Raw genomic sequence first — 11,992 nt, forward strand, 5'->3', positions numbered from 1 at the left:
GTGGCTGCAAGGGGTCCGCCAGGGTCGCAGCGAGAGCCGCGGGACAGCAGCCCTTGCGCTCCCTGGCAGTGCTGGTCGCGTTCAATTCCTTCAGGTTCTTGCTATTGGGGGAAATCGAGTTCATTGTTCGAATGTGACATTACTGTTGTTATGATCCTTGGTTGTTTTGTCCTATTCAGAGTCCAGTGGCCCCTTTGAGGGCAGGCCTCAAACCAACAGGACACGCCCTAGAGCTGAAATCTGGCAGCTGCTGCACCTGCGCCACACTGCTTAAGGCCTGAGAGGCGGTGTGCATTTTGAAAGGAGAGATTTTTAAAACGCTCATCGATAAGTATTACCCCAATACAGAAAGGTGTATAAAATCTTCCACCAGCTTCCTGAATTATTCTCTCACAGACCTTACAACCACTCCCCAAATTTCACACCAAGTAAAATGGGCGTAAAAGAAAACCTCACTGCAAGGGCAAGCAGAAACACTGAAACGACACCCAGGGTTTGGAGGCAGATTTATTTATGTCAACAGATACTGATCAGGATCATGTAGAATATGAGTCCCTCATCTCTGGGAGTTCTAGGGCTTCTATGGGATAAGTAAGCAGGAAGTACAGAGGCAGAATGGCTTGTCAACTGGGGATCTGTTTATACACCATGCATCAGCTATACACCACAGTGACCAGCTATGCACCACAGTGACCAGTTTCTAAGAGACAGAAGCAACTGGAAGTGGAACAAAAACTTACTTGGGCAACTAAGAAAATGAAGTATACTGGTGGTGAGAAGAGGGGGCATTTTCTGTTACACTTTCCCCAGCAAAGCTTTTCTGGGTGTATTATATTGGATCTTCTGAGACAAGGTACAACTAGAAGCAGTATCACTATAGAGTTGTCAGCGATTCTAGCATGGACCCTAGCCAAGGTCTTATTTCAGAGTTTTTCCCTAAGTTGTTTTTAGGAAGAGACATAATTTAGGTGGGTCTGTTCTGTAACATTACTCTGGCAAGGTAGTGAGGGAGTTAATCTGATCTAGGAGAGTGTCCAGTGTGTTATGGATGCTCATCAAATCTTGGTGAAGTGTATAATTGATTGTTCTGTTCTCTTGGGACAATTGTGCATATTTTAAGGCAAAAAAAAACACTGTTAAAAAGGAGGCGGGGGAGCAAAGACCTGAGTGAGCAGCCTGAAGACACAAACATCAAAGGAAATGGGCCTGGAGCAATCCGGTAAATAGTATCCTGAGGCTTCAGCTGTGTGTAGACTGGTCAGTGTCCAAAGCCACTGGAGCAGGGCTTTGAGTGCATTGTCTCTACAAGAGTGAGCTTTGGAGGAGCTGCCCAGGCAAATGTTTTAGTGGCTCTAAGACTGGAGTTTTCAAACTTACAGAGATAGTTAATATGTGCCTGAATTATATGTGTGTGCAGGAATGTCTACAGGTATATCTGGTCTTTTAACTGGTTACAAGCTGTTTCGTAGGGTTATGTTCTATTTCTGGGTAACCTAGTAAATGAGGAAAGTCTACTATATTGCATGAAGTTAGGACCAGTGACACAGGCACTGCAGCCTGAGCTAGCTGCAGGGGTATGGGTGGCAGCTCTGAGGTCTCAGCTTGCAGAACAAACAGTAGAGGCATGTCTGGCTCTGATCTTCTGCGAGCACTGGGTTTTCTGGCTGAGGTTGATGTTTCAGTCAATCAGATTCCCAGAGGGGGCTTAGGAGTTGGCATCTTTGGTGGCAGATCTCCAAACTGCAGCAGGAAGCAATAGCAGGAGACCTTTGGCCAAAATAACTTTTTCTAAGGTGATCACAGCACATCTAGCCTGTTGGACTTCATTTATAACAGGGCTCTTTCAGTTTGTAAGCAGGGTGTACTCAGCATCTGATATTTTTAGGTCCAGTACGGGTAGGTCTCAGCCCACGGTGGATTTCTGATCAGAAGGACAGTGGGTTTTAGAGTGTGAAAGCAAAGGTCAGGGGCAGCCCTTAGTGACTGGATCTAAATATTTGCACAGGTAGGCCACTGAGTGCTCCTAGGGGCTGACAGTCTGAGTGAGCATCGTTCGTGTGAGCTCAAGGAGAAATTTGTGGGTTTTTTTTTTTTCTTTTAACCAGATTCCATCAGATACTGTAGCAGAACTTTGGTGCCTTTCCAGCAGACAGCTGAGGTGTCATCAATCAGAAGTGCTTTGATCAGTTGCAAGGGCTTTTCCAAAGAGGATAAATAAGTTTTGGAACCTCTAGGACATTGAGTCCAAGTCTCTTAAACTTTGAGTTCAGAACTAGAACTTTGCAAAGAGGGTCTCACTGACAGGAGCCAACCTAAGAAAGAAGAAAGCATCCTTTAGGTCCAGGCACATGTACCAGCAGGCTGTGGGTAGCAGAAGACTGAGACAACATATAAGGAGGGCAATTGCAGTGGTATTAGCAGCTTAGAGGTCTTGAAGTGGCCTTACAGGCAGGAGAGGTGTATTTAAGCAGTTTTGACAGTCTATAAACATTTTGCTGTTTTGAAGCCTCATTCTTTCTTGGGGGCTGTGACAGAGCTGGAGCTGGAAGGGACAGAGAACTGCTGTCTCAGAGCCAAATCTGTTGCCCAATCTGATTACCCCAAGATAGTAGGTGAGTTCTTAAACCCTTGCAGCAATTGAGTAACAACCCATAAAAGGTGTATGGGCTGGGAAGCACATAATGCAAGACGGTGGCTGCATTGTTGATGGTGTGGAGATCTTGAGCAAGGTGACTGACAGTCTGTCGGGCTGATGTGTGGCCGGGTGACTGTGTTTCCCATGACATCTGACAGCAACGGGGTTCATGATGAGGTAGCATGGTTGATGGCCAGGTTGGGAGGTGAGTCTTTAGTTTATACCTCTGGAAGGAGAGTTTTCAGAAGTTTAGGATTGCAGTTATCTGTCTCAGGCTGATGCAAGTATCACCTTCCTCTTGAGGAACAGTCAAAGTTGAAAATGCAGGATTAAACCAGAGGGGGCCCAAATGACTTGGTAGAAAGGAGATAGTCACTTCTAATGTGAAGTGGAATTTTCCTTCCAGAAGCAGTATGGGGACTGGCTTATACAGAAGTTCATGTTTTGTGAGCTGTCCTCTCAGGCAGCAAACGTGTGATTGGCAAAAGAGGTGAGAGGCAAGAGTCCTAGTTGCCTTGGTGCTGGTTGGATGGGCTCCGGGTGGCCCAGTTAAAGAAGGTAGCTTGGTGTGGCCTAGTCTGAGCCCATCAGACCAATGAAAAGATTGTCATCTGATCTAGGTTGAAGCTTTTGAGACTTCTTATATTTTTATTTATTTATTTTTTTGTGTCCATAATCCTTATAACTCATAGCTAGAGGGTATGGTTATCTATCAGACTGGATTTTCTTATGGACATCAGGTGCATTTTTTTTTTTTAAATCAGGTTTCTGCATAACAGTGATGGGTGAGCTTGTTGATGTATTTGAGAAGTGCTGAACTGCTTTTAGGTTTCTAGGCAGGTCAACCTTAGGGAAAGGCCAAGCCAACTCATTCATCAGCCCCTTAGTCAGAATGTAGTGCTAAGAAGGGATTGTTGACAGTCATCTCAGGTGGGCATTAGATGACTCCATATAACCAGGATAGGCTGAGCTACGAAGCAGAAAGTTTGTGGGGGGTGAGAGACTCCATAGTGGAATGCAGGCATGGCTAGCTGGAACCACTTCAGTTGGCTGGAAGTAGATGTGTCAAGACCAGGGAGGCACAACTGTTGGCAGCAATTTCAGTGGCCAATGAGGGTGCCAATGTGGAATTTTCAGGAAGAATGGGCCCCTTTCTTTCCTTTTTTTTCTTTCTTGGAAATACAGGAAGCAGTTTGTTTTCATTTTTAACTCTGTAATTTCAGAAAAGCCCTTTTCCTATAGACAGGGACTGTATGTTTTGGCTAATTAGTTCCCATCTCTGACTTTCTGTGTGTGCATTGTGTACCCCTCAATAATAGCATGACAGACAAAGAGTGGGTGGCCCTCAAAGAGAGTCCATTCAGATCCCCCCGGCTGCACCCCTTGCGGGGACTTAGGCATGACTTAGCTAAGGAGGTGTGAGGCCTCCATGCTGCCATATGTCGCTCACCACAGAACCACAGGTGAGGGCCCAGTCAGCCTCTGTGATCAGTGCTTTCTAGTCTAGGTGCACAGACAGAGAAGCCTATTGCTCATGCTGTCTTTTCCTCACTCACACATTCATTCAGTGGGCACTAGAAGTTAAAACATTCTAACCTTCTTTCCTCAAGGGGTGTCCTGTCTAGGGAGAGGTATCAATTTGTTCTTCAGCTTGGGCTGAGAAGGGCTGACAGACAGACTAATTGAGTGCCCCTGGGGAACTTACCAGAATCAAATGGTCAGGCAGGCAGACAGACAGATTGCATCCTTCTCCCTATGTGAGCCACTTGAGTGGGCAGTGAGGAATCCTCCCCCAGATCTCTGGGGGGACTTGAGAAAAATCAAAGTTACCCTTTCTTTTTAGGACCTGGAGAGGTCCTTGCTCCAGCCACCAGGGCCACAACCAGTGACCAAAGAGGTCAGTGCAGTTGGTCTTCCTAGCTGGCATACTGGATGCAACAGCAAGCAGAAACATACCCAGGATTTTGAGGCAGATTTATTTATGTTCACAGGCACTGATTTGTATCATTTCCAGAATATCAAGCTCTGGCTCTGAGAGATCCTCCTGCTTCAGCCTCCTGAGTGCTGGCATTACAGGTGTGTACCTCTAAGTTTCCAAACTCTGTTGTGCTTACATTATTCCCATCCTTCCCAATCTGATAAAGCCCAAAGCAAAGTGAGGATATTTTGAGGGGGATTTGGCAATGTGTTTCTTAATGTAATACATTATTATTATTATTGTTGTTGTTGTTATTGTTAAATGTATTTGGTTGTTACAGCGTCTCACTGCACAGCTCAGACTCATAGCGATCCTCCTGTTTTCAGCCTCTCCAGCACTAGGATTACAGGGATGTGCCACCATGTCATACTCTGGCCAGCTCAACAAGCTCTTGGGGCAGGATTAGAAGGGCATGTGGTGCCAGGGATCTAACCGTGGTCCCTGTGCTTGCCTAAGCTTGCCTAGGCAGGCACTTTAGTCTGCTGAGCTATCTTGCTCGCTGCCTGTAATATATTTTAAAAGTTTAAACACATAGCATGAAATTCTTGAAGACAAAGGCATAGGTCAAAGATTTTCTGAATAGAACCCCAAATAGCACAAGAAGTAACATAAAGAATCAACAAATGGGATCATATCAAATTAAAAGGCTTCTGCACAGAAAAGGAACCAGCCAACAGAGTGAAGAGGCAACCTATAGAAAGGGGAAATTTTCCCCCCCTTATTCCTGGCCAAAGGACTAATATCTAGAATATATAAAGAACTGGAAAAATTAAACCCCCAAACTAAAAAGACCCAAGCAAAAAATGGGCAACTGAAATGAACAGAAACTTCTCAGATAAAGTATAAAATGTTTGATAAATATATGAAAAGGGTTCAAGAAAGGATAAAAAGGAAAGCCTGAGGAACCACTGCAGCCACCACTAGTGTACCATCCTGGAGCCGCACGGGGGCTGGCTGCACACCTCCTTGTTTTCACCACTGGTTCTCCATGTCCTTGGACTTGTCCCAGCACTGTTTAAACATGGTGGATTACTATGAAGTTCTAGGCATGCAGAGGTACGCCTCCCCTGAGGACACCAAGAAGGCATACTGGAAACTGGCACCACACTGGCATCCAGATAAAAAACCTGACAGTAAAGAAGCTGAGTGAAAATTCAAACAAGTGGCTGAGGGACGTGAGGTGTTATCAGATGCTAAAAAACAGGACATCTATGACAGATATGGCAAAGAAGGATTAGATGGTGGTGGAGGAGGTAGACATCACTTTGACAGCCCATTTGAGTTTGGGTTCAAATTCCAGAACCCAGATGTCTTCAGAGACTTTTTTGGTGGAAGTGAACCATTTTCATTTGACTTCTTTGGTAATGAAAATCCATTCGAAGACCTTTTTGGGAACTGAAGAGGTCCCTGAGGAAGCAGAAGCCGTGATACAGGCTCTTTTTTCTCTACCTTCAGTGGATTTCCATCTTTTGGAGGTAAATTTTCTTCATTTGATACAGGATTTACTTCATTTGGATCTCTAGGTCATGGAGTCTCACTTCATTTTCATCCACATGGTTTGGCAGCAGTGGGATGGGCAACTTCAAATCTATATCAACTTCTACTAAAATTGTTAAAGGTAGAAAAATCATCGCAAAGAGAATTGTTGAGAATGGTCAAGAAAGAGTAGAAGTTGAAGAAGATGGACAGTTAATGTCCTTAACAATAAATGGTAAGGAGTAGCTGCTGTGTTTGGATAACAAGTAATTCAACGCATGCACTTAACAGAAATGTTAAACTATAACAAATACCTTTTGGGGATTAACAGGAACATGTTTTTTGAATATTTTAGATGAACTCAACTTTCAGTATAACTATACCTGATCTAAAGGATCTATAAACAGCTCATCAGAGCCCCTCTTTGTCGTAGACTTTTGAGTTTATTGTTAGGACCACACAGTAGGACCAATTTTTTATTTTATTTTATTTTATTTTATTTTATTTTCAAAGTTTTATTGATAAACATATAGCAATGAGACAGTTTCAAATCAAATCGAAAGTACAGTTTCAACAAATAATACACTGCATATATTCTTCTTAGTGGTTAATTGCTGTACAAGATGCAGACTTGTGATCCTACTTACAAACACCATTAGAACAAATCATTCTATTCATTAAGAGAATGCAACTATATATCTATCCCAACCACTTTGAATGACCAATTTTTTTTGTCTCTAAAATTGTTGTAATCTCTGTATGCACTTTGCTTTTTTATTAAATGTGATCCAAGAGTCAAGACCCTTGACTGTTGAGTAGTTCTAGGACAAGATTGTTCTCTAATACCAGTGTGGATCTGCTTTCCATTGTGTTTGAAACGTGAGCCAAGTTGTGTCCACCTGCTGTGAAGCGAACACTGCCAGGACTGGTCCTCCACAGAAACAATTTCCATTTTTTTTTTTCAGTATTTAGTAATAAAAGCTATGCATTAATGGTAATGCTTTTCTGGTTCAATACAAATTTAAGGATGTTTTCTAGTTGTGCATGGATGCTGGCAACTTAGTAAAGTTTTGACAATTGCTTAAATGCGTAATGTTAAGCTTAGGTTTATGAAGGCTGGTAAACTGGGTCTCTGTCATTTGCTTTAAAAACAAAAACAAAAAACAAAAAAAAAAGAAAATAAATGTGAATGTGTTTGGTGCATTCTTTCTGGAGTAAGATCTAAATATATATACATATATATGTATATATATGAAAAAATGTTCAAAATCACTAGGCATTGGAGAAATGTAAATTAAAAAAACATTAAATTATCATCTTACTCCAGAAAGAATAACTATTATAAAAAAATCAAATAAAAACAAATGTAGGTGAGGATGTAGGGAAAAAGGAACTCTTCTACCTCTTTGGTGAAAAACTAGAACAACCATATGTTGGAAATAAAAAAAAAAAAAGAAATTCCATTTGATCCAGTTATTTTCCTTCTAGGAATCTTCCCTAAAGAGTTAAAACCATCATATTACAGTGATATATACATACCTATGTTATAGCAGCACACTTTATAATAGCTAAATATTGGAAATGGCCTAGTTGGCCCTGAACAGATGAATGGATAGAGGAAATGTAGTATTTGTTCACAATAAAGTACTTCTCTACCATGAAGATAAACTTAAGACATTTATCAGTAAATGGATGCAACCTGAGACCACAATATTGACTGAAAATAAGTCAGACATGTAACTTAAATATCACATAGCTTTTCTTCTATGAGAAACTCAAATATACATACATATTTATTTATTTATATTCATATATACATATGAGGTGGGGTGCAAAGTAGAAGGTAGATAAATAGAAAGGGAGAATTTTTTTTAATGGATGAGGAAATGAGATGGGGGAAGGAGAAGAGGAAAAGAAAATGAAAAAAAGAACTGAAGGGGAAAAGGCAAAAAAGGGGAAAATAGAGCTTTTATGAATGGTGTCTCAGTTACTCTTCCCTTACTGCTGGGACAAATACCTGACACCGAAAATGAAGGAAGGAAAGGTTTATTTAGCTCTCAGTTAATGGAAGTTTTAGTCCATACTTGGCTGACTCCAAAGCGGAGTGGCACATGGCAGAGGGCAGCAGTTCATGGTGGTGGCAAAGAGCAGAGAGCAAGGGAGGAGCAGCAGCAACACTGGCAACAGAGAGGAAGTCTGTCTCTCTGTCTCTCTTATGTTACATTGAGGCTACCCACCCCAGGCTGGGTGTAGCACTCACATTCATAATCCCAGCAGTATTCAGACCCATAATCCCAGTGGATCATGAGTTAATCAGAACTCTAGAAGTCTGCCCCATAACTGCATGAGGCTTTGGTGGAACACCTAGAGATAAGCCATAACATTCTGCCCCTGAACCCCCAAGGACTCATACATGTCCCTTTGTGCAAAAGACATTTTAGTTCATCTCTAAGAGTTGCCAAAGTCCCAACAGTTTCAGCATTGCTGAAAAGTCCAAGTCCCAAATCTCCTCCAAAATCCAAGCAAATTCTTTCTGCAAGCTCCTGTACAAATGAAAAGTTAAACACTTCCAATATTCAAAGGTATAAGATAAACATTACCACTCCAAAAGGTACACAACAAGATACCAAACATTGGGACCAACACAAGTCCAAAATCCAACACAGCAAACATTAAATCCTGTAGGTCCACATGGAACATCAGAAGCAATCTGTGGCAAATTGTGAGCTCCATGTTGCTCCGCCCCTGTGGCACTCTTGGTGGTAGCTCTCATGGCTTCTCTCTTAGGCCAGCTCTGCTCCCTCTTTGCAGTTCCCCTTAGATGATCCATGTTCCTGGCTTTTGCACATTTCTGGGGTTTCCACTGAATAGGCTTCTCACTCACAGCTTTACACACTGCCCTCCCAGGGGCACACTGCCTGGCCTCCCAAGCATGCTTCTGAAATCTAGGTGGAAATCTTCTTAACTTCACAATGCCTGCATTCTGCAAGTGCCTAAAACCAATGCCATGTGGATGATGTCATGGTCTGCTGCCAGCTGGAGCAGTAGCCAGGCTTCCTTCTCTCTTGGCTATAGGGTTCAAGTGCCTGCATTGCTGAACACTCTGACCCTGATTCCAAGGAATAAATTCTCCATACTGGTGTCATTCTGGGACTTGGTGTAGCTGCTACTATTCTGGAACCTGATGTTCAGAGGCTTTCCCTCAAGGCAAAGTCCCTCTCCCTTGCAATTCTGAGACTGCAAAGGGTGGAGACCTTCTGCCTTCAGGGATGCCCTCAGGCCATCCTTTTGATTCTCTTGTTTCTTCCCGGCAATGGAGATCCTCTCAGCTCTATCTTTGCATTCCACAGCTTTATTGGAGAGCTTCCTTTTTGGCCAAACTCACATTTTAAATTATCCTGCTGGGCTCTTTGCTCTTGATTCTCAACATAAATCTGGATAAAAGCCCCCAGAAACAGCCATGCCACTCCCTCAATATTTGACTACTTTGAAATTTCTTTTGAAAGATCAATCAATCGCCATGCTTAAATTCACTCTCAGACAAAGTCTCTGGACATGAGCAAAATGCAGACAAAGATTCTGCCAAGTCAAAACACAAGTCATCTGGAGTCCAACAACCAGTGCAGCAGAAACCTCACCAGCCTAGTTTTTACAGACAGGATTTCCATCAGCCTTCTGCTCTGAGCTCTGACCAGAATCTCCCATAGAGATTAGCTGAAGGTGTTCCAGCTCTTCACTAGGAAGTGACCTCTCTGAACCTTTCCTATCTCTTCCCATGGCCATTCCCAAAAGCTTGTAATCCACATGATCAAGTTTAGTCACAGCAATGACCCCACTTCTCTGCAAATTCTGTCTTTTACTCTTCTCTTATTGTGGGGATAAATACCTGACCCCCAAAATGAAGGAAGGAAAGGTTTAATTAGCTCTCATTAAACCCTAATGGAAGTTTTAGTCCATAATCGGCTGGCTCCAAGGCAGAGTGGCACATGGCAGAGGGCAGCAGTTCATGGTGGTGGCAAAGAGCAGAGAGCAAGGGAGGAGCAGCAGCAGCAGTGGCAACAGAGAGGAAGTCTGTCTTTCTGTCTCTCTTATGTTACATTTAGGCTACTGTCTTAGTTACTCTTCTCTCATTGCTGGGACAAATACCCGACACTCAAAATGAAGGAAGGAAAGGTTTATTTAGCTCACAGTTACTGGAGGTTTCAGTCCATACTCAGCTGGGTCCAACGCAGAGCAGCACAGAGCAGAAAGCAACCTTTCATGGTGGTGGCAAAGAGCAGGAGCGCCAGGGAGGGGTAGCAGCAGCTCAAGCAGCTAGTTTCTCTTCCCACCTTACATTGTAATGCAAATTACCTGCCCTAGGGTAGGGGAAGTACTTACACCTATGGGTACTTCCCAGTGCTTACCCAGCTATGGGTAATAGCAGCAGTACTAAAACCCATAATCCCAGCCTTGGATCACACATAATCCCAGTGGATCATGAGTTAACACAAACTCTAGAAGTCCTCACCCCATGACTACATGAGGCTTTGGGGGGACAACGAGACACAAACCATAACAGCTACCCACCCCAGGCTGGGTGTAGCACTCATACTCATAATCCCAGCAGTACTCAGACCCATAATAGCTGACTTGGATCAACTATAATCCCAGTGAATCATGAGTTAAAACTTTAGAAGTCTGCCCCATAACTGCATGAGGCTTTGGGGGATACCTAGTGACGAATCATAACAAATGAGCAGGGGACCAAGAATTGGAAGGAGCAGGGAGGGAGAAGACCATTAGGGTGATGAATGAGAGAGAGAGAGAAAGAGAGAGAGAGGCAGAGAGAGAGAGAGAGACAGAGAGAGACAGACAGACACAGACACAGAGAGAGACAGAGACAGAGAATTAAGAACTATTATATACATGTACCAACTCCCCACGTTAATTGCAATCATTATGCACTGCAAACAGGCATGAATGAAATACATAGGCTAAGGAGAAGAAAATTCACCATATATTTCAATCATACCTTGTAAGTCCCTAGCATCTGTACTGCCCTCCTGTCTCTGCCTCCAGCACCAGGTACACACTTGATACCATATTTTTATGTGTACACATATTATACGTGTATATGTATGTGTGTATATGGTATCAAGAAAGAAAACTTTATATAAAATTGTCTCAAACAGGCTTTACCTGCTGAAAAATTTCAACCAAATTCAGTCCTTCCAATAACTAGCTTAATGTGGTCTGCAAGATGCCTTGGAAAGAAGTAAACTATTATATTTCAATTTACACTTTTTTTTTCCATTCTAAAAGCCCTTTCATGTGCATGTGATATCTTATTTGAGACTGAGGGAAAGCTTAGGAGAAAGGCAAGACAGAATAAAGAACTTTGCAAAGGTTAAAATTCCTACTGATAGGAAGCTGAAGTACACAGAAAACCATAAAATAATTTCAATACTACTGACCCTGCCAAGCTGAATTCTTGGTTGGTCTTAACAGTTTTATCACCTGAATTTTTACTGTAGGACTCCTTTGGATCCTTTTGTACACAGTGTAACTTGAATGTACAAAGGACACAACTCCTGCCTGAGAGTTTGATTCAATACTTTTGTCATGAGCACCATGGTGAATTGGGGCTGGAGAGCTGTTAATTCACTAACATTTATGAGCACCCAGGCTCTGTGTAGGGAGGAGTAATATAAAATAAGTAAGACACAATATTTGCTCATTGATTTATGGTAAAGAAGATTTGGAAACAAATGAGTATTTAATTATTAGGATGGTAGGGGAACAGTTCTAAGTCTAGTTAAACCTATTGGGCTCTGAGAATCTTTCCAGAGAAGAGAACATTTGGATTTTTCAATTATGAAATATATCAAATATAAAAAATCAAATGCAAAACATTTTTGTTA

General features: G+C 42.4%; 1 pseudogene; it reads left to right on the forward strand.

The window, feature by feature from the left end:
* Positions 1–5,634: 5,634 nt before the first annotated feature.
* LOC101569273 lies at positions 5,635–6,359 on the forward strand (annotated as a pseudogene).
* Positions 6,360–11,992: the final 5,633 nt, after the last annotated feature.

The sequence above is a fragment of the Octodon degus genome, unplaced genomic scaffold (assembly GCF_000260255.1).
Source record: "Octodon degus isolate 3935 unplaced genomic scaffold, OctDeg1.0 scaffold00008, whole genome shotgun sequence".
Taxonomy (NCBI): Eukaryota; Metazoa; Chordata; class Mammalia; order Rodentia; family Octodontidae; genus Octodon; species Octodon degus.